Raw genomic sequence first — 23949 nt, forward strand, 5'->3', positions numbered from 1 at the left:
ACTTGCCTCAAGGACATTTCACAGATATATAAACCCCGCAAACAAAAAGTTGGCTTTAGGACACTTGGAGGGGCCCCAAGAGGTGCCTCAACTGCGCCCCCCAAACGATGGCGCCTGAGGCAAGTGCCTAAATTGCCTTATGGTTGAACCGCCCCTGCCCTCCAGGAAACCACAGCATTCAAACAAGTCCTTGATATCACAAGATTATTATGAAACAAGTATCCAAAAGCCACTGTCAGATAAGAAAATGCTGCACCACATATCCCATTGGCTCAGGACTACTTATTCCCACATGGAATTATCTGAATTTTGTGCTAATCTTCAGAGATCCTTCATGTCTCTTGTCCTTCGGAGGCTAGACAAAGGACTTTTGAATTGTGGCTTCCTGTGGGTGAAATGTGCTCCTGGAGCGGCCTTCCAGTATGTCACTTAAACTAATTATGGACACCATTTTAGTGGACTTTGCTCACTCCACAGCTTTACACTGCTTGTATTTTTATTGAGGTTTATTGAGCTATATATTTGGCCTTTTACTTTCAGTTTGCTGTATTTATCATTCTCTAAATGTTCTAGAATATTGCAATATGAAGGGCAGCATGTAAATTCCTCTCTATTGACCTTTTGTTGCTTGGTAAAGACATGCCTTTTTTGACATGCCTTTCAAAACGGATTATGTTTTCCTCTTTGATATGTTTATTTTGTTTAGCTTGTTGCTGATTCTGTTCATATTTTATCTGTTGCTCAGACATTTTAGTTGGGAATCGTGTTCCTCCATTTGAATTGTCCAGCCAAGTTTGCTTATATTCTGAGTGCTTTGAGGCTTTTCACCATCAATTATAGTAGATGGATACCTCTATTTGGAAGAGTATTTTTCAGTTGTAATGTCAAACTTCTGGAACAGAACCTTTCTAAGTAAATCTACTCAGCCACTTTCCTGCTCATTGTATTATGTATTACCTATAAGAGATAGGGCATACATGTCAGAAATAATAAATTAAATGTTATGTTTGCTTGAATATTTTTATTCTCTTTTCTTGTTATTTGTAGCATGATGTTATTAAAGCCCATTATAGATTGAAAGCCATCTTATGAATTTCCATATACAGTAGGGTCTCACTTATCCAAGATAAACGGGCCGGCAGAACATTGGATAAGCGAATATGTTGGATAATAAGGAAGGATTAAGGAAAAGCCTATTAAACATCAAATTAGGTTATGATTTTACAAATTAAGCACCAAAACATCATGTTATACAACAAATTTGACAGAAAAAGTAGTTCAATATGCAGTAATGTTATGTAGTAATCACCGTATTTACGAATTTAGCACCAAAATATCACGATGTATTGAAAACATTGACTACAAAAACATTGACTACTAAAAGGCAGACTGCGTTGGATAACCCTGAATGTTGAATAAGCGAATGTTGGATAAGTGAGACTCTACTGTACTTTTTTATACTAAAACAGAAATAACAGTAGGCATTAGAAGTCAATGGTGTTACCATATTAGCATTTATTGCTGATAATATCACACTTACTGTACAGAAAATGTTATCCCCTCCCTATGCTCACTTTTAACTATTGGTATAGAGATTATCTTTCCTATTAATGAAGAAAAAGTGACATTCCTATTTCAGCTTAAACGCAATTTCAAACTGCAACGGGCTTTTATAATACCTTTTTTTACATAGCGCTATAAAAATACAGCACTGTCAATTCTAATACTTCTACATTATTCTAATTTTATCCGTCACATATAATTATCATAACGTGTTCATAAATTAGTTTTATAACACCAAGATATACTATGAAAGCCCATTCTAGACTTCCTACCTACAATGGGCTTTTATAGTATCATGCTACAAATAAAAAGAGAAAAGAGAATAAAAATGGGGGGGGGATTTATCTACTCTTGTGCACAGTTTGAAGCAGGTTCACAAACTTTATTTCTTGACACTTACAGAATATGCCAAGTTGCTTTCTGTATGGTTATGATTTGTTCACAACAGTTCCTGTTGGGAAATGTGACCTCATGTTTCTAGATTTGCTCTAGTTTGTTAGAAAGTCCTGTCTTATTGTGGCTGACAGTTATTAAAATAGTCACTATGGCTCCTGCAAGACACAACAATCAATAAGGTTCTGTGCGAGAAAGTAGGACATACACTCTGCAATCCCTCAGTCTGACAGATCAGCACAATGTCTCTTGAGATATGCCACCTAAGAGTTTGAATGGACCCGTCTGATCTAGACTTATACCGCAACACCAACACATGCTTTCATATATCACATCCTGTGAGGCCTTGGCTCAACTACAAAATCCAACCTGTCAGATCTGCAGACGTTTCTCGCACTATCTTGCTTCATATGCACATTGTTGATAATCTGTGCATGGACTACTGCAAGGAATTCTCACTATTGTCTTCATTTAACAACATAAAATCCTTTATTATAACTCCCCGTTCCTGTTAAATGAGATTGCACTAACACCTTGACCAGATATCCTTTCCTCAAAACTGTGCTGACATTGCTGCCAAATATATAGTACTACTCAGCCTCAGAAGCATGAGTTAATTTCCCGAAAGGACATGTCCTTCCTAGCTATAAATACACACATAGACCAACCAAAACAGTTCTGTTTTTTTCAACTTTTTATTTGTGATAAAAAGAGAGGGTCATTTGTGGCCCCATGAACAGAAAGAAAAAAGAAGAGAAAGAAAAGAGAAAAAAAACCCCATAAAAAACCCCTCGACCCTCTCTTCTCTCTACAATTCCTTCCAGGTCCCCTACTCTGCGGTTTAGATCTTGTTTTTTCCAATTCTTTCCTGCAACAATATTCTTGAGACCCAAGAGTGTCTATTCTTTAACAATAATTCCCTCTATATATCCAGATATATTTTTTTCCTTTAGATAATTGCTTAATTTGTTCCAGTTCGTTTTTGTCCCTGTTTTTTTTTTTTTTGAAATTATCTGCGTTAACGTGTCCATATTTTGTATGTCCATCAATTTTAATGTCCATTGTTCTAGTGACGGTATCTCCGCAGTTTTCCAAAGTTTTGCAATCGTTATTCTCGCTGCACTTATCATGTATATGAACAGTTTTTCATCAATTGAGTCTTTGAAGAAGTCCGTTAACCCTAATAAAAATATTCTGGTTTTAAAAGTTTTGTTTGCAGTATGATCTCCATTTCCTTCTGTATTGTTTTCCAGAACCATTTGATCTTCTTGCACCCCCACCACATATGAAAAAAAAAAATCTCCCTTCTCTTTTCTACATTTCCAACATTCCGCCCCGTTCTTATTCTTATGAAATTTTTCCAGTTTAACCGGTGTAATATACCACCTAAAATTTTTTTTATACCAATTTTCCTTTAGCATTGTTGAGTACGTATATTTTAATTTCTTTTGCCAGCATCTTTCCCATTCCTCCAGCATTGTGGTATGTCCAACCTCCCTTGCCCATGTGATCATGTTTTCTTTTATGTAAGTCTCTTCTGTTTCCCAAATCAACAGCTGTTTGTATAAAACTTTGATTACTTTCGTTTTTAGCTTTAAAATTTTTCCCCATATATTATCATTCCTCTCAAATCCTATTTGACTGTCTATTTTAAAGCCTTCCCTGATCTCCCAATAGTTTAGCCATGTTATAGATGCTTGTATTTGTTTTACTTCCTCATATGATTTTAACCTTATTTCTTGATTGTCTATTTTTATCAATTACCAACCAAAACAGTTCTGTATTTGAATGTTATTCTTATCGATTTCTGCATAAGGAACAAGATCTCACAATCTACTGCTGCTCTAAATTGCTCAATAACATTATCATCTATCCAATCCCACACCAAGCACTCCCTAAATCTATCTCTACAATGTTGCTGTAGTTGGAGTTGACCTCCTGGCAACTAGAAATATTTGTGTGTGTGTGTCTTTGCTATTGAGCCCAGCGGCCAAAACTGTGCTGAAGTTTTGTGATGACACTGTATCGTTATTATTGAATTTAACTTGCATGTATTCTTAATTCCTGTTATGGGCAAGGCTGTGAACAAAGAGAGCCCTTTCATATATCTGCTGAGCATGCAGAAATATAGAGGGAGTTTTAGTTGAAGTTAAGTTAATGGAGTCTATGCGTGACTTGGCTCACTCTCCAGCAAGAGTGCTGGCTGCTGTTAGGAAGCAGACCGCCCATTTCAAGAGAGTGTAATAAAAACAATCCATTTTCAGATTTTCTAATAAATCATAGCATGCTAAACTTCAGTAATAGTTTTTATGACTCTCAGTCGGTGTTTCAACTCCTAGAATCCCTGCTGAGGCTCCTGGGAACTGAAGTCCAAAAAACCTGGAGGATTGCTAAATGAAGTGAGACCAAAGCTAATCTATTGGCTAGTATGTGCTCTACTAAGCTTGATCTAGCCTTTTATAAGGAAGTGCATGGAAGCAGGCATGGCTTGGCTTCCCCTACTCAAAAAGGCTTAATTTGCTGGTAATTACTGTTTGCTCCATGGACACTTTAGATCCGTATATCTGATAGCTGCCATGGACAGCAGCTGCCAGTGTCTCTCTCCACCTTCCTCTCTTTCTAGAGCTGCGGCAGCGAGAGATCAGCCCCACTCTCTGGCTTCTCTGCTTCCCTCTGCCCCACCCTTTGGCCTCCCTGATGACTGGAACACTGGAAAATGTGCTTTTGACAGGGCAGAAAAAGAGGACAATGAAGAGTATGTGTGTTTGTATGACTTTCTTCCCTCTTTTCCTGCTCCCATTATCCTCAGATTAGTGGCGCATGCCACAAGGACCAAGTCAGACTAAGCAGTAGACTGGAAAGAATGCACTTTTTTTCTCCAACTGTAATTAAAATCCAGATCGCCAAAGACACTTTGATATTCTTGATTATTAAAGTTTTATTTATTTATGTATTTACAGTATTTATATCTCACCCTTCTCATCCCGAAGGGGACTCAGAGCAGCCTTAAGGACAGGCAGCAATTCGATGCCATAAAGATACATACAATAAAATAAACGGTTACATTAAAATCAAAACATTAAAAAACAACACAATTTACTAGGGATGTTAGATATAGAAAATAATAAAAATAAGGAGATTCTATTTAACCTTCTGGTTACCGCAGCTAGAATCGTCTAAGCCAGAAACTGGAGATAAATAGATATACTTTTTTTTTCATGTCAGGAGCACCCGGAGTTGCTTCTGGAGTGAGAGAATTGGCCGTCTGCAAGGACATTGTCCAGGGGACGCCCGGATGTTTTTGATGTTTTACCATCCTTCTCTCATGTCCCCGCATGGAGCTGGAGCTGATAGAGGGAGCTCATCCGCGCTCTCCCCGGGTGGGATTCGAACCTGGCAGCCTTCAGGTCAGCAACCCAACCTTCAAGTCACAAGGCTTTTATCCCCTAGGCCAGGGGTCCTCAAACTTTTTAAGTGGAGGGCCAGTTCATGGTCCCTCACACTGTTGAGGGGCCGAATTATCATTTAAAAAAAAAAAAACAAATTCCTATGCACACTGCACATGTCTTATTTGTAGTGCAAAAAACCCCCAACAACAATTGTTTGTTTGTTTACTACATTTATACCCCACCCATTCTCATCCCGAAGGGGACTCAGAGAAGATTACAAGTTGTATGTACATACAATATATTATATTATTAGCATAGCACAATATTAGCATTATATATTACTATATTGTACTACACCACTATACTGTAATATTATTAATAATATTACATTTAATATATAATATATAATTAATATTATTATATTGTATTACATTCTAATATTATTATCAATATTATATGTATATAGATACACAATATATGATATTATTACCATAGCATAATATTAGTAAATGAAAGAACAATACAATACAATATTTAAAAATAAAAACAATTTTAACCTACATAATCCTACCAGGATTTCAGTGGGAAGTGTGGGCCTGCTTCTGGCCAATGAGATAGTCAAGTGAATTAGGATTGTTGTTGTTGTGTGCCTTCAAGTCATTTCAGACTTTGGGTGAGCCTAAGTCTAAAACTATGGGCGGGGGCCAGGTAAATGACTTTGGAGGGCCGCATCCGGCCCCCGGGCCTTAGTTTGGGGACCCCTGCCCTAGGCCACCGGAGGCTCCAATAGATATACTGAAAAAAGCAAACTGGTTGCATAAGGTGTTAGAGATTATGAACATGGATAGACTTACATATTGGTTGACGCCCAATCATGGACTACCCAAGAAAGAAACTAACTGGGACCATGTAAAAGACTATCTGAAACAAATGAAGATAGACCTCATTTGTTGAAAGTATACAATCTTAAGCATAAGAAGAAGAAGGAGGGGAAGCAGAATCAAAATAAGAAAATATGGAATTTGGACTATAGGACTATCAAAATAAGAAGTCAACAAACTCCCCCCCCCCTTTTATTATTTATTATTATTATTTTCATTTTTCTCTCTTTGTCCTTCTCTCTCTCTCTCTCCTTTTTCTTTCATTTTCCTACTTTCTATAAAACCAAAATGTTCTCACTCTTTCAATGTTAACTCATTCTATCTTATAAGATTAAAAGCTCAATAAAACATATTATTTTAAAAAAAACAACACAATTTAAAACTAATTATTAGAATCAAACCATTCAAAATCATGCTCCAAGGCCTTTCCATTTGTCATTTCACTATTCAAAGTACATTTATTAATTTATTGATCAGCCCTTAGGACATATCACAGTACCAAACCAAACCAAAAGGCTTGATAAAAAATAATTACACTCTATATAGTAAGTTAAATAAAACACCTATAACAATATAGTAAATCAATTTACAATTTCACTATTCCTTATTCTCTTATTGCACTAAAAACTTGCTATCCAAAACTTGCTTGCCAAGAAGGCTGCATAATATTAGAACTGTAGCCACAATCTCCTATTTAACACACCCTCTTCTCATATACTCCATCATGTCATTGCAATGTTGACTGGCAAACGGCAATAGCATTTTAAGTTTGTGTGTGTGTGTGTGTGTTTTTGTTCTAAGACAAGGGTCTCCAAACTAAGTCCCTCCCCTGCTCTCAACTTTAGACTCAGAACTGCCCTAAGTCTGAAAAGACTTGAAAGTGGTAATTATTTTCAATTTAGATTATGTTATTTACTTCTGCATACTGTAAATAGGTTTAGACAAAAAAAAAATTTTGAGTCTGCCTTAGGCTTGGACCGAAGTCCATCTCGATGCATAGTATAAGTGCTAATTAGTTTCTATTTTGATTATTTTATCCACTTCTTCGACACTGTAAATAGGTTTAGAATTAGAGCTCCACAAGCAATGTTCATGTTATTTCCATAGTTATGATATTGTTTTAGTCAGTTCAAAAATGTAAAGCTGCATTTCTTAGGGGAAAAAACAGAACTGGAAAACATTTCTCTGTTGTTTTGTTTCACTTCATTTTGCTCTAACACACCAGAAATGTTTTAAAATCGATTATAAAGCATAGAATGGGATGGCCGGACATGGTGGTTGAAATTGTTGTATACATAGTGAACTGTTTAAAGGCATTCCACCCAAGAAAATTGCATCCAGCATATTAATTTACCTTGTGGCAGTGCGGCAACCCAGTTTGGAAATTCATCAGCTACCAAAACCTCTGCTGATCCTCACATCCTCCAAATTCTAGAAGGAAAAGAAAATAAATAAAGTAAAGTACTAATATTTAACTTTGATGAAAACAATGACAATAATTTAGGAAAAAGAAAGGAGCTGTTTATTCTGTAGTGTGGTAGAGAAGGGAGAATGTGGATCTGAGTTTGCATCTGGACCCCAAAGCTGTGTTGCATCCTTTTATTCCTCCGCATTGCTGAGACTATTCTTATTTATTATTTATTTATTTACAGTATTTATATTCCGCCCTTCTCACCCTGAAGGGGACTCAAGGCGGATTACAATGAACACATATATGGCAAACATTCAATGCCAACAGACAAACAACATATATTAGACAGACTCAGGGGCATTTTTAACATTTTTCCAGCTTCATGATTCCGGCCACAGGGGGAGCTGTTGCTTCACCACCCAGTAGTGGCTGTACTTCCACATTCCTTTCCTCGTGTTTTGCTGGCAGTTTTATGGTGTTGTAAATTAGCCTCCCGCATAAAGCGTCCCTAAATTTCCCTAATTGACAGGTGCAACTGTCATTCGGGGCTGCATAGGTCAACAGCAAGCCGGGGCTATTAATGGTCGGAGGCTTAACCCGACCCAGGCTTCGAACTCATGACCTCTCGGTCAGTAGTGAATTATAGCAGCTGGTTACTAGCCAGCTGCGCCACAGCCCGGCCCCCTTCATGGTCAGAACTAAGGTGAAAAACCTCTCATGAAGCCACCAGAAATAAGTAGCAATTAATCTTTTATTCATATACTCAGATACATTTTTGAAAATATGCGGAATACCATATTTCATCATAAAGTAATCGTATTTGTATCCACAATAAAATTGTGCCCATTTTATATATTGATAAAATAACTTATTAAACTGTTGCATGAACCCTGCTAAATACGTAGTTTTTATATTTACCCCTATTCATAAACAGAAAGAAGTTTTGTGCAGAACAATGTACCGCTAGTAGACAAGATCACAAGCACACAGTGTGGAGGAAGGCAGCCTCCCCACTGTAAATAGTCTACTAGCAGCTAGGTTTCCCTTCCATGTGTCTTGCTGCTCTAAAGAGCTTTATTGGCACTTGATTCATTCACTCACTCACCTACCTTTTTTCAGGTACAGTGTTTCATTTATCCACATGAAGCACCATGCCTGAAAAGTGAGCAGGCACACGGGTGAGCAAGTGAGTCAATAAAGTCCCACCTGCATGGCACTTTCAGGCATTGGGCTTCATATGGCTGAATGAAGCACCATGCCTGAAAGGAGGTGGGTGAGTGAGGTCTACTGCTGTGCCTTAAAGGGGTAGGTGGGAGGATGAGTGAGTGAAGCGCCTTTGCTGAAAGGAGGTGTGTAAGAAGGTAAAGCTGTTTTAGAGCAGCTGAGTGGAAGTCAAGTCTAGCTACAAATAGACTGTTAACAGTGGAAATGCTGTCTTCATCCATACTGCGTACTGGTCATCTCCTCTGCCAGCAATACACTGGGGTGACAAATCAAGGATGTGACTATTATGTGATGAACACAAAAATACTAAATTTTCCACCCCAAAAATGGGGGTGCGACTATTACACGGTGGCATCTATTATGAGATGAAATAGGGTATTCCAAACACACACTTTGAATTGACATGTATTATATTCTAATTGTCTTGAGCAGAAAGTTTTCTTGTACTTCAAAGCAGTGGTGGTGAATTGGTGTCCTCCTATTACATTGTGCTACAGCTTCCATAAGGCTAAACCAGCATAAACAGGGCTCAAAATTTGTACAAGATGAAGTAGAAAGGTCGAAGACTGTCTCAAGATGAAGGTGACTATGCATCCGGGCTGGGCTGTGGTGGAGGCTGGTGAGCAGCCTGCTGCAATAAATCACTCTGACCATGAGGTCATGAGTTTGAGGGCAGCCCATGGCGGGGTGAGCACCTGTCAATTAAAAAAATAAAAAATAGCCCCTGCTCATTGCTGACCTAGCAACCCGAAAGATAGTTGCATCTATCAAGTAGGAAATAAGGGACCACTTACAAAGTGGGAAGGCAAATTTAACTAATTTACGACGTTGGAATGAGGAAGTGCTGTCACAGTGCCATCACAGTGGATGATGAAGCAGCTGCTCCCCCCGTGGCCAGAATTGAACATCCCCTCAGGAGAAGGTTAAATTGCCTCTGTGTCTGTCTCTGTCTCGGTTCTATATATATATGGGCATTGAATGTTTGCCCTATATGTACATAATGTGATCCGCCCTGAGTCCCCTTCGGGGTGAGAAGGGCGGAATATAAATACTGTAAATAAATAAATAAATAAATTATCCTGATACAGGAATGTAAAGTGGAACATAGACCTCAAGCTAGTTTAATAAGCAAAATGCAAACAGAGAAGCACTTCTTCCTCACATGTTAGAACCACCCATTGCAGGCCCTACTGAAATAAACAGGTTTCACACAGCTCCCACCAATTTTATTAGAAATTTCCACTGGACCGTGCCCGGTTCCATTTTTAAAATATTTAACTCTTCATCTTCTAGACAGGGGATGACCCTGGGGAACTGTAGTGGACCTTCTGCCAACATCAGAAGTGATGTTGCACTACATCTTATGTTAGAAGAGTCCCAAAGAGTATCTCAAAAAGCAGACTATTATACATAACTCAACATATATGCAATAGAAGCAGGATTTAGCATTTAAAGTAGGGTGTAGGGAACAATTATAACATTTTGGGGGTGATAAAAGAAAAACTACATTTTAAAAGCTATGCTGGCTCTGCACAATGAGCAGAAATAAACCAATTAAGAACAGGCTCGTGTCACTAAGAGGCATGATTCCAAATACACCCGGGGACAAGATCTGTTGAGTACAATGGTGCCATATTTGCAATTGCTTCTCAGAGGAGAGCTGCACTTTAAACGATGCTTAGCAACAGACATTGCACACTCTGCTGCTCCCATCAATCTGGGCACTTTGCACGTTGACTTTTCCTTTTAAGCACAAAGCAGCAAGCAACCAAATGTATTGTCTCTATGCCAACAGAAGGTCTCACAGAGGGAAGGAGAAGAGGGAGAATGTGATCCATCTTGGAATCCTGCTCTCAAATAAAGACATTTAGTATTCTGGACAGGCAGAATTTTTTGTGCTATTACTTTGAAGCATTCTGCTTATAATGTCCAGGTCACCCACACATACTTAAAATAATGTGTGAGCACAGAACAGTTGGTAGTGTTAAAACTTCTGTTGGTTTTTAATATCTTCATTCTATCAACTAAATGATATTGGGCACTCTTTCCCCAACTTTTGCTATTGTCACATCTGGGACCCAAGGCTTCATGTCTCCCTGAAGACCTAGATTGGCCACTGCCTTCTTCTCAGGCGGTCCACTGACTTCCAGGCCTTCAGGAAGAGTTCTTGGCATCCCCTTCTGATAATATAGCTGTCTAGGAACCAACATCTGGCTCCCAAGATGATTCACCTTCAGCTGCTCCTATCCCTCTGCCATGCACAAGAACAAGACGACAAAAATGACAGTAGCAACTTAAATCACTGCAGTCTGCATTCAAGAGATATGGCTTACCCAGCATTTTAAAGGCTTCCATTGACTGTGGATCTTTGCTGAGAACAACTTTGTTTGCTTGAGTCAGCACCTCTCGCAATGTTATAGCTGAATTCACACCATATTTGTAGTGGCTAGACCAGTGGTTCTCAACCTGTAGTTCCCCAGATGTTTTGGCCTTCAACTCCCAGAAATCATAACAATTGGTAAACTGGATGGGATTTCAGGGTGTTGTAGGGCAAAACACCTGTGGACCCACAGGTTGAGAATCACTGGCTAAGAAGAGTGCTCTCTAAGCTCAGTTTATTTTGGCAGTCCCACTCCTCCAGGCAAAACCAAACACAACCAGGCTCTCTGCTTTTAATGTGCTGGGGCAGGTTTTAAAGCACCAAGTAGGTTTTAAAATGCTTTCCATCATTTTAATGTTTAATCCTTTTTGTAATTTTTATATTTCTGATTGTTTTAGCTGTATTATGTGAGTCACCTTGGGTCCCACATAGGAGGAGGAAAAAGGACGAAAATAAAATCTAAACACAGTTGTAATAGACAAATATAAGTAGAGCAAAACTGTTCCTCCAATAATTCAAATAATTCTTATTTTACAACCAAGTGGAGGATACTGTTTCCCTTCTCACATTTATTATGCTCTTTGTAAGCAGTTAACCAATACTGAAATCATGGAAGGAACGCAAAATCAGTTTTATATCAAGCGGTATCGGAAAGACACAGAAGTTCTTGTTTTTTGTTTTGCTTTGTTGTACATTTACTGATATTGCTGCTTCTGGCATTGAGAACACCGAGAAACGTTTGGGGAAAAGCTACTTCCTCCTGGTAAGTTGAGTAGAAAACCAACAGGATGTGGAGGGAAGAACATTTAATATGCTGTTTTCTATTAGGGCAGGAGTTAGTATAACGGATCTAATTCTTTCCACTAAAGCATCTGTAGTTGGATCTCTTATAATAATGAAACTGAGAGAGGGGGATTACAGAAATAATTTACTTAGGGCCCTTCCCCAAAACATATAACCCAGCATATCAAGGCAGATAATCCACAATATCTGCTTTGAATTGGAATATCTGAGTCCACACTGCCAGAAAATCCAGTTCAGTGTGGATTTTATACAGCTGTGTCGAAGGAGCCTAGGTGGGCATCTGCACATGATGAATTCGCTAACATTTTGTCATTATGAGCTATCTTGTTTTGAGGGGTGGTGGCTTGACTTTGGATGGACAAATAAGAAGCCTTGGCTCTACAAAGATGAAAAATGCCAGAACTGGCCAGTTGACAGCAATCAATATGCACTTGGATACTTAGCTTGTTATATTCAAATCCTGACCAGTCTGTTTCTCAAGAAGTACTATTGTCAACACAGAATTACTTTAGAAGTTAATAAATATACTCAAGGTCAGTCCTTGAATTGGGCACAGAAACAAACTTGTAAGCAATGCCATTTTTAAAAAATAGAGAGAGCTAAAGATGTGATCGGAACACATCTGACAAATGAAAAGCCACTACAGTTTAGACCAGTGATTCTCAACCTGTGGGTCCCCAGATGTTTTTGGCCTACAGCCCCCAAGAAATCCCAGTCTGTTAACCAGCTGTTAGAATTTCTGAGAGTTGAAGGCCAAAAACACCTGGGGACCCCAGGTTGTGAACCACTGGTTTAAAACAATTTGTAACTTGATTCAAGAACAGAAGACATGACAGATATACAATGTAGATGACAGAAGAATGAACATGAGAGTAGTTAGTTCTTTATCTGTATGTAGCACGTCAATTATGAAGTGACTCAACACAGTCTATGCATGGTTATAGACTGACAACCAAAAGAAAACAAACTGGCAAGGAAGAAGAAAGTGGGAGGCAAATTTCAGAAACATGGCAGTAACAGAAATAATTTCCTTCATCCTTATCCTTATCAGAACTTATTCACCACATTAACCAGAATTATTTTTGACAGGGAAATCCAAGGGACGACCAGAATTAGAAAAACAAGAGTGAGTTCCCATAGTTCATGTGGGTATGAAGACTGGTTTGGGGGGGAAGAAATTCACAGTTTCGGTGCCTCCCTTTCATCTCTTTCATAACTTGATCTTCCAATATAGTCCATACACGAAATGTAATCTTTTGGGCTATACAACAACTGAAACACCCCACAATCATTTTCATTCACCTCAGTTACAAAAAATTTTAAACAAAGAGGTGAAACATTTCTAGAAGAGTCAGATGACATGTTATGATATCCGACTCATACTAATACTAATATGACTCTAGTCTCATAACTAAAATCTGCTTCACTTATACATTATTTTTTGGAATGTTCTAGTGGAAGAGAGAGAGGGAGGGACTTTGCTGAGTTTTTTGTTTTTGTTTTTCAAGTTTAGGTTATTATTAGCAGTAACAGTTTATATATCAGGATGCTTCTATACCATGAGTTCTTAATCTTTTTGGTCCATATAACCATTTGTCAGTCAGGTGAAATCCACAGATCCTTTCTCAGAATGTAGTGGCAAATACATTTTTATGGTGATGTGTTTTTAACTACGTTGTGCCCTGCCTCAATCCAAGAGGAGAAGTAGGTAATAAATAAATGTATTATTGTGGTTGTTGTTTGTTTGTTACCTATTATCTGTTGCCAAATAATTGGCTGACAACATTGCACAATAGTTTGTACACAGCAGAACTGTAGGTATGAACGCAAAGAAAAATCCCAGTTGGAAGCAAAGAGGTTGCTAGACAGATTCTACCTTTGAGTATGCTCGTGAAGAAGGTTCTGACTTTATACTTATGGTTCCTAAAAACAATAGTATCTCATTCATATCATACTGATAAGTAAAGGTAAAGGTTTCCCCTGACGTTAAGTCCGGTCATGTCTGACTCTGGGGGTTGGTGCTCATCTCCATTTCTAAGCCGAAGAGCCGGAGTTGTCCGTAGACACCTCCAAGGTCATGTGGCTGGCATGACTGCATGGAGCGCCGTTACCTTCCCGCCGGAGCGGTACCTATTGATCTACTCACATTGGCATGTTTTCAAACTGCTAGGTTGGCAGGAGCTGGAGCTTTAATGCACTTCGCCACCCCTGAAACCAAATATAAAAGGCAGGACATTGTGCAGGAACAAAGAGATCTTCCTCACATTCCTATTAGTAATGAATTTGTGCCAACTTTCCACTCACCAGTGTACCAAGGAATGCTTATGAGTAATAGGGAAGATGAAAAGAACAAAGCTATTGTCCAACAACTGGACCTAGTGGTACAAATCCATCTGTGGATGAACACTGCAATTCATGTATTCTCTCTCTCATTGAGCTCGTACAATAAACAATTTTCATTGATTAGTATATATGTATATATATGTATGTATATATGTGTGTGTATATATGTGTATAGATATATGTGTGTGTGTGTATTATTTTTATTTTTTGGGGGGAGCCCCAGTGGCGAAGTGCATTAAAGCGTTGAGCTGCTGAACTTGCAGACCAAAAGGTTCCAGGTTCAAATCCCGTTAGCGAATTGAGTGCCTGCTGTTAGCTCCAGCTCCTGCCAACCTAGCAGTTTGAAAACATGCAAATGTGAGTAGATCAATAGGTACCGCTCCAGCGGGAAGGTAATGGCGCTCCATGCAGTCATGCCGGCCACATGACCTTGGAGGTGTCTACGGACAATGCCGGCTCTTTGGCTTAGAAATGGAGATGAGCACCAACCCCCAGAGTCAGACATGACTGGACTTAATGTCAGGGGAAACCTTTACCTTTTTATATAATTTTTTCCTGTGGATACCAATGAAAGAATTACTCTTCAGTGTTTTGCCAGTTCCAAAAATGTGATATTTTTCCTTCATCATAAATCACAGAGAATGACACTTTGAGGCGTGCAGCATCGTTTCAATCTCATCAATCAAAATCAAAATAACAAGTTAAAAAAATATGTATAATCAATAGATCTGAGATTTGGTTCTAGAATTTTTGCCCACTTTTGTTCTATATTGTCACTCTATTAAAAGAGCTTAGGCAGCCTTTTGTTTTTCTTTCTAGTAGTGACAGTGGCAGACTAAGAGCAAACTCCACGTGCATATTCCATCTTCCTTGTCTGGCATAAGGACATCATACACCTCAAGCAACCCTTCGCTTTGCCTAGCCAGCGTTTTCTTGAAAACATCAAAGGAGGTCATTTACTCCTCCTTCTGCTGATAATCAGCCAAAGTAATTGGCAAGGTCAGCTACTGCTACACAGCACTGTGTGCCATTTGAGTAACTACAGGGAGCAAATAACTCCCTTGTTAAAGCATCTTCGCTATTTACTGGTTCATTTCAAAGCTCAATTCAAAATGCTGATCATGATCTACCATATAAAGTCCTACCTGTCTACCTATCTCTCTATACAAACTTACCAGAAATTTAAAATACACAGGGGAAACTGTTTTCTCAATGGCATATAAATGAAATGAATGAAACGAACAGCCAAACTATCTAGCAGCAACAGCTACCCATTGTAGGCAAACAGTGAATTCTGTTTTTCAAATGCAATACTCTGTTGACATGAACTCTATTTTCATGTCAAAATATGCATTTTTGACAGAGAATAGACTTTCAAATATGCATGCAAATTATATACTTTTTTAAAAAAAGAAGGAAAGCACTTTCCGGTTTTCGTCAAAGCACTGGACATGAAGGACTTCTCAGAAAAAGATAAGTTAAAAGCAAACAGTGTTTTTATTTAAAAAGATTTGATGTCTAAGACTTGGGCAAAAAATGAGCTAAAAATACAGAACGTTTTTAAGAAGAAAGCAAATACATACTCTTGAAAGGAAGGATTTTTGGAAAATACTGAAGAAGGATTAGCTAGACTAACCCAGAACCACGCATGGCAAAATGTTGCAATTGATAACAACTATTTCCTGTGTAAGGAGCCCATGGTGGCACAGCGGATAAAACCGCTGAGCTGCTGAACTTGCTGACTGAAAGGTTGGTAGCTTGAATCCGGGGAGCAGGGTGAGCTCCCACTGTTAGCCCCAGCTTCTGCCAACCTAGCAGTTAGACAACATGCAAATGTGAGTAGATCAATGGGTACCACTCTGGTGGGAAGGTAACGGTGCTCCATGCAGTCATGTCAGCCACATGTTCTAGGAGGTGTCTATGGACAACTCCAGCTCTTCAGCTTAGAAATGGAGATGAGCACCAACCCCCAGAGTCAGACACGACTAGACTTAATGTCGTGGGAAAACCTTTGCCTTTACTATTTCCTGTGTAACTAGGAATAAATGTTTAAAACCGTGTCATATGACCCTAGCCTCCTTTGTGATTTAATGTCCTCCTCCTATTTTTTTGGCAGTGGTGATGGTGGCAACTACTACCATCTTCAAAGATAAAGGTTGGAGCAGGGGGTGGCTTTGATGACCACCAGAGAAAACGGCAAGTGCATGTTCTAATAATTCTTCCAAACTGCTTCCTTACAAGCGGTGAAGCCAGTTTGAGACAGAAAATACAGAACTTTATTACACTTTTAAAACTGTATTTCAGCAATAATCAAAAGATGGCATTGAACTGAAGGCTCTTTGAGGCAGCATTCTACATCTCAGTTCTCTCGTTATCACTCAGTTTTATAGAATCTACATTTAATGCATAAGCATTCTTAAACACGTTCCCTACTTAAATTTAATATAAAAAGGATTGGGAGTTTTGTTCACATCAAAGGAGCTATTCTGACAAAAGCCTAAAAACCGAATTTGTGAATCAGAAAAGCTCCCTATATTCTCCCTCCCCACCCATTTCTAATGCAAAGTAGTATGATAGAGCAGATGATGCCACAATCCTCAAACCTTTCCCTTCAAAAAGGAAGTCAAAGGAAACTATTCCAGAGCAAGAATTTGAGGATTGCTGCCTAAAGCTATTAAGCCTATTCTTATAATGGAAAAGAATTTAGATTAGCATGCAAACAAGAAAATGTTTGAGCGACCAAAGAAAACCTGGGCGCAACTATATTTGTAACACCCCATTATAATACCTTTCTTAAATATATGTAATAGAAATGCATATATAATAACTCTTATCTTGAACTTTTCAGTTATTAAAACAAGTTTATCCATGGTGATCTCCAATCATGATGATGAAATCACCTATTGCCTAAATGGAAGGGACAATTTTATTTCTCCTCCTAAACTATATTTCGGTCCAGAATTCATCGATATGGTCATCTGAAGAGTTATAAACAACATTCCTGAGTTTAGGCCATCTGAGATGACATGACATGCTCAGCTGCTATTGTTTTACAGGTGAAAGAAAATGCTGGATAAAAACTGTCCTGACAAATCTATTGCATTCTGCCCCCAGGGTCCTTTTTGTCCCAGCCAATGTCATGTATGGAGACAAAAAATACTGCAAGCCATTTTATGGTCAAAACGTGATTTTGCGATGCAGAGAAGTTGGTGACAGTTTGGATGAAGAACAACTCAGAGCGAAACTGCCTGACAGCTTTGACTTGAAATCCCTCCACCTGCATAAATAGCCTGATGTAGAGCAAGGCAATGAAATGCAGCCAAGCAATGGTGGCATTCAGGATTCCTGGAAGACATAATTTGGAAATATTTACAAACATTTATTATTTGTAAATATTTCTATGTTATTCTTGGTGAGGTAAGTGAGGACAGTAGATAAATCTCCATGTTACTGTTGCTTTATTATGCAATGGATAGAAGGATAGGTAAGGTAAAGGTTTCCCCTGACGTTAAGTCCCGTCATGTCTGACTCTGGGGATTGGTGCTCATCTCCATTTCTAAGCCGAAGAGCCGGCATTGTCCATAGGCACCTCCAAGGTCATGTGGCTGGCATGACTGCATGGAGCGCCGTTACCTTCCCGCCAGAGTGGTACCTATTGATCTACTCACATTGGCATGTTTTTTTTTGAACTGCTAGGTTGGCAGGAGCTGGAGCTAACAGCGGCTGCTCACGCCGCTCCCGGGGCTTGAACCTGGGACCTTTCGGTCTGCAGCTCAGAGCTTTAACGCACTTTGGGCAAAAGTTTCAGGTCAGAACATCTTGTTATTGAGCCACAGTATTCCCCCCCTCCCTGAAGATTTATAGTTCACCGAGGGACTACGAATAACTATATGATTTTTTCTTTTTGTTAAAACCTTTTCCCTAAGGTCCAGAGGTATACAAGTTCGATGCTTAGAAGATTGGGAATAAACCCAGCAGTAGCTGTACCCCCATGAACTATATTGTCCCTAACCATTTAATAAATTTATTTTGTATAACTTGTATATTTCAAACTATGTATTCTATTTCTTATATGAAATGCATATAAACTGCTTCTTAGAAATGTATCAAAATGTAGCCTAGAGACTATCACCCCTCTGTGACCCTGTTAAAATAATTGCCTGGAAATGAAAAGGGTTGGGCAAATCCTTCTGGCTATTTCCCAAGCCAGGTAATCATCAGATTCATTGTGTGTATGCAAGGCTAGGTGATTTCCATTACCAGTCAGATAAGTTTAGAGAATGTGCATTCGTTAACTCTTTTATTGACAGCTAAGCCCTTGATTACTCGAGATCAACACCTTTGTCCCTTGAGTCTTGCACCTTTGTTTCCTAAGGTCCATATTTTTGTTTGGCATGGAACTGGATATTTTTACTAATCAAAAGCTCATCAGCATATCTGTGTCATTTGATTTCCCTGGACTACGCCCTCCCAGGGGGAATCTCTACAGCTGATTGGTCCTCCACTCAGATCAATCCCTGGCTGCCATGGGAATCCCCACCTGGACGCAGTGATGTCAGCACAGCTCTCAGTCAGGCTCGTAGCCAGGATTTTGATTCGGGGGGGGGGGATTTTGGTTCGAGGGGGCTGAGTCTGAGTGAGAGAGGATCTACCCTAGCAAACCTTTTGCATCGTTATCCCAATACCCCCATGCATATGGGATATATTGAGCATGGTGATCAGATCATGATATGAATAAACATAACAGTTTAAATAATAAATGCCACAAACCAGTAAGGCCTTCTTGCAGACCACCCTAATCCCATTGTAGATCCTGACCAGCCTTCTTTCCAGCCAATCAGAGGAGGGAGCAGGAGGTTTGAATAGCTGTCAGAAAGGTATAAGATGTCTTGCATTTCTCTGTATTTTAATGCTTGTATCTTTTGAAGCAAATGGCTTGTATGTGGATCTTTTTTGGCCAAATTGTATGAAACCTCTGTGGCTTATCTTCAACCTGGTGGTTGGTTTCTCTGTCCTGACCTATCCGGTTTAGCATACACTCACCAGTATATGGAACTCTCTAACCATGGTCCTAGCTAAATCACTAAAATCTGACCACAGGTATTTACCTGTCCTGCAATGTGAAAGTACAATGAAAGAAAAATATTATAGTTCAGAGGAAGCCCCAGAGTAGGTTCTTCTGAGGGATTCTTAGAGTGATCGGTGCATATTTGAAAATGAAAACACAGTGTTACCCTTCTGAAAGCTACTAAGAACCTGAGGTCAATGTTTCCCCAGAGTGTTTGTCAAGTACAAGCACTGTTGAGAAATTGCCTCTGGAAATGCTTCCAAGCAGACATAAAAGAAATTGGTCCCATGGCCATCATCATCATCATCATCCAAGAGGCAGGAAACACAAGACAGGAAATGTATGCCTTCCAGATTTTTCTAAGAAGCACCATGGGGAGAAATTGTTGTTGTGAGAGGCAGGGATGGAAGGATCTATATTTTGGTTTGCAGTTTGGATGTACTCTTCAGTTCAAGCCTTGACCCTGAATTTCCCGTAGTGGCTAAGAGCACAGTTGGTGAGTTAGTTGTACCTATTTCTGATATAACCACTGTAACACATGCCTTGATTGCATCCTGTTTGGTCTTCTATAATATGCTCTGTATCAGGCCTGCACTTAAGGGGATGATATTAAACAAGCTTAACCTCTTTGGGCTGCAAATAGGTTTTAGCACTTCATTTTGTGTTTGTGAGAGGGCGTCTTTCTCTTAGAGCAAGCAGCGAAGTGAATTAGCCTTAATTTCCCTGACATCCCTTAGTGTGGTGGCAAGTTAAAGTCCTTTTCTAAGAGAAAGACATGCTTCAGCTCTTGCCTCCTCCTTTCTCTTTGCCTCTGGATTGCCTCTGGATTACAGAAGGAAAAACCACCAATACTGCCATTCATTTCTCTCATTTGTGAGGGAGAAACTTAGTCCTGCAACTTCATGGTGAAGCTACATTTCTCCCTCCCAAGTGAGGGAAATGAATGACGGGGAATTTGCAATTTTTCCCACCAGATGAGGAGGAGTTGACAACAGAGGCAACCCAGAGACAAAGAAAAAGGATGAGTTTTTCTACCAAGTCAAGTTTCTACCTCACAAGCAAACGGTGTTGGTGGATTTGCTGCCAGATGACAAGGAGACAACAAAAGCAAACAGAATGGAAGAACGGTAGAGGCAAGAACTGTGGCCCTTCTTCTTTGCTGCCTTCTTCTCTCTCTTAAATGGCCATCTAATGTTAAATTTTAACATAATCCCAAGCCCAAGATTCCAACTTCCCTAAAGGTTTGATATCCCTTAAATTTTCATTCCCACTCCTCACTACACCAACCTGAGTCCAACAACCTCCCCAGGCCACATTTCAAATGAAGACCAGCACTATCAGCATCCTGACTAGATCTATCAGTGCCACCCCTTTTGTCACAGGTCAGTTTGGTAACTTACAAAAAGGAAACATGTAGAGGTAAAACACTTGGAGGGAATGGCAGGTTCGAATTGCTGCTCTGCTATAGAGGTGCATGTGAATTCCCTCTCTACAGCTTAGGTTCACATTCTTTTGAAGCCTCTGGGCTGCATGTTGTGAAGGCCTGCTCTACGTGGAGCTGTCTTTGTTCAATTTTCAGAAATTGCAGCTAGTCCTAAATGTTGAATATTGGGCCAGGACAGGTTTCAGAGAATATAGAACTCACGTGTTTCAACAGCTCTGTTAGCTACCACACTCTTCTTGAAAACAATTCAAAACAATTCAAAGTATGACCTATACATTCCAAAAATTCCTATACAATTTGGGCCCAAGCTATTTGAAAGACCATATTGTCCTACATAAGCCTGAGTGTACTTTAAGATTGATACCAAAGGCCCTTTTCTTACTCCCAGCACTTTCAGTGGCCACAACCAGGTTATAAAACTTCCTTCTAAAAGAGGTTCAAGAAGCCCTCGCTCTCTTTTCATAGAATCATAGAATCATAGAATAGTAGAGTTGGAAGAGACCTCATGGGCCATCCAGTCCAACCCCCTGCCAAGAAGCAGGAAATCGCATTCAAAGCACCCCCGACAGATGGCCATCCAGCCTCTGCTTAAAAGCCTCCAAGGAAGGAGCCTCCACCACAGTCCGGGGGAGAGAGTTCCACTGTCGAACAGCCCTCACGGTGAGGAAGTTCTTCTTGATGTTCAGGTGGAATCTTCTTTCCTGTAGTTTGAAGCCATTGTTCCGTGTCCTAGTCTGCAGGGCAGCAGAAAACAAGCTTGCTCCCTCCTCCCTATGACTTCCCTTCACGTATTTGTACATGGCTATCATGTCTCCTCTCAGCCTTCTCTTCTGCAGGCTAAACATGCCCAGCTCTTTAAGCCGCTCCTCATAGGGCTTGTTCTCCAGACCCTTAATCATTTTAGTCGCCCTCCTCTGGACGCTTTCCAGCTTGTCAACATCTCCCTTCAACTGTGGTGCCCTTGTGGCAGCAAACAAATTGAACAAAGCATTGGAGGGAGGACACTGTAACTTTAACCCACTGATTAATCTAAACAGATAATTTAACCTCACAGGTGACTTGAAGCTTGACAACAAGAAAACAAGAACTATGCACAGAGACACTGCTTCTTAGAATGTGAGTACTAGACTATACTGGTAAACAGGAGGGATCAATTTAATAAATGACAAACAGCTGGTTGAGTTTAGAGGTAAATATCAATTCTACCAATATATACAGAGTAAGCTCAGAAAATACGAGGGTTATCCAGAAAGTAGATTATGTTTTGGAATTAAAAATGAACAAAGTATAGGAGAAAACATTTACCATATGCAGTTGAAAGCCACACTCAAATACCACATCTCTCATAGTCGCTATTCAAATCTAGGCACTTACCACAGTGGTGAATGAGCTTTGCAACTCCTTCCCCACTAAATTCTGCCGCTTGCATACTCAACCAGCCAGTCACCCCTTCCCGCAGCTGTGCAGCGTCTCCAAAAGGCTGTGTTGCCAGCCACGCCCCCATTGTTGGAAACAAGTGGTTGAGGACGCAAGCGGCAGAATTTAGTGGGGAAGGAGTTGCAAAGCTCATTCATTGCAATGGTAAGTGCCTAGATTTGAATGGCGACTACATGATATGTGGTATTTGGGTGTGGCTTTCAACTGCATATGGTAAATGTTTTCTCGTATACTTTGTTCATTTTTAATGGATAGCCCTCGTACTATAAAAAAAGTTTAGTGGTGGACTCTGGCCAAGATAGCTGAACTATCAGCAGCACAATCTGTATGGTGCTGCAGCTTCACGTGATTTATTATTATTTGTATGCTTATAAAAATATAGAAAGATTTTAGCAGTTTGAGTTGCAAGCAAAGCTTATCTTAAAAGACCATTGATAAAATATGGCTCCTAGATTTCAAAAAAGAGATGTAAAAAAGAACAAATAGCTACTGGAGATAAAATGTCTAGGGTAAAAGTCCGAGAGCAGTTTTACAAAGAGACTCAGTAAGAGGTTACGTTATTGAAACAATTCTCAAAATTATCCATTGTTTTAGCCAGACCACATATCATGCAGAAAAGTCCAATTTTAAATCTGGTAAGTGAATTCTCCTCTTTGCTTAGCATCCTGGGGAATTTCATATTTAACTCTTGATTTTTCTCTTGTCATATGAAATTTCGTAAGACCTTTTTGCCACCTTTGGAAAGGCATGTCATTAAAATAAGGATTGTCTTGAATGAAAATAACATTTCTGGTAAAACATTTATTTTTATCATTGAAATTCTTTCTAACAGTGACAAAAAGTCATGTTTATCCCATTTTAAGTTTTCACATAATTATAATGAAATTTAGAATTTTTATTGCACACAATAATTCATGAATGTCTTCATTTTTTTCTAATAAAACCAGATTTCTCCACCAATTTATCTTCTCATGTCTGTAAATTTTAAACCCTACCACCTTTCCACATTTTTAGTTGTCTTCACAGGTTTTTCTAAAACTATTACCATACCATCTATGAATGCCCTCAATCTAAAGTTTGAATTTTAGCACCCTACTCTTTAATATTCTCCTATTTTCCTATTGTTCTATTTAAAACTTCAAGAGTCAAAATGAAAAGCAGAGAAATAGTGGACAGTCTTGTCATATGCCTTTTTGATCACACCAATTTGTTAATTCCTCACTAATCAAAATCTGTGCACTTTTATTTTAAATAGCATATAAATATCTTTTGAAATGGAGACTGAAGGTGTCCAAAATTTTGGACATAATATTCAAGTGGGTGTACTCGAGGGGATATGGACTAAGGATATAAATTTATAATACATAGTATTTAGAAAAATGTATAAGATTACACTATGTAACAAAATTTGAAAAAAATGTTTTCCTGTTTAATTATGAAGTACTTATTTTGAAAGTAGTTGTTCTACGCCAAAAATCTTGTTTCTATGGCTGCCATTTTTAACCTTTTATGCAAACCACAAAAACAAAGTTTAATAAACTTTTCCCGTGTTTTTATGATTGAACCAATTAGGAAATGGCATTTATAACCCCGGAACAAAAAAAGTGTTACA

At 39.1% G+C, this 23949-nt stretch overlaps 1 protein-coding gene across 4 annotated transcripts in view; it reads right to left on the reverse strand.

Annotated features, from left to right (window-relative positions):
- The window catches only part of enox1 (ecto-NOX disulfide-thiol exchanger 1), a 590718-nt gene that overhangs the window by 301832 nt on the left and 264937 nt on the right, over nt 1-23949 (reverse strand). For all 4 annotated transcript variants that reach the window (XM_062975622.1, XM_062975624.1, XM_062975625.1 and 1 more), the window contains exon 3: nt 7581-7657. The gene's annotated coding sequence lies outside the window, so the exon portion shown is untranslated. The remainder of the gene's footprint in view (nt 1-7580; nt 7658-23949) is intronic.

This window comes from Anolis carolinensis, chromosome 3, assembly GCF_035594765.1.
Source record: "Anolis carolinensis isolate JA03-04 chromosome 3, rAnoCar3.1.pri, whole genome shotgun sequence".
NCBI lineage: Eukaryota > Metazoa > Chordata > Lepidosauria > Squamata > Dactyloidae > Anolis > Anolis carolinensis.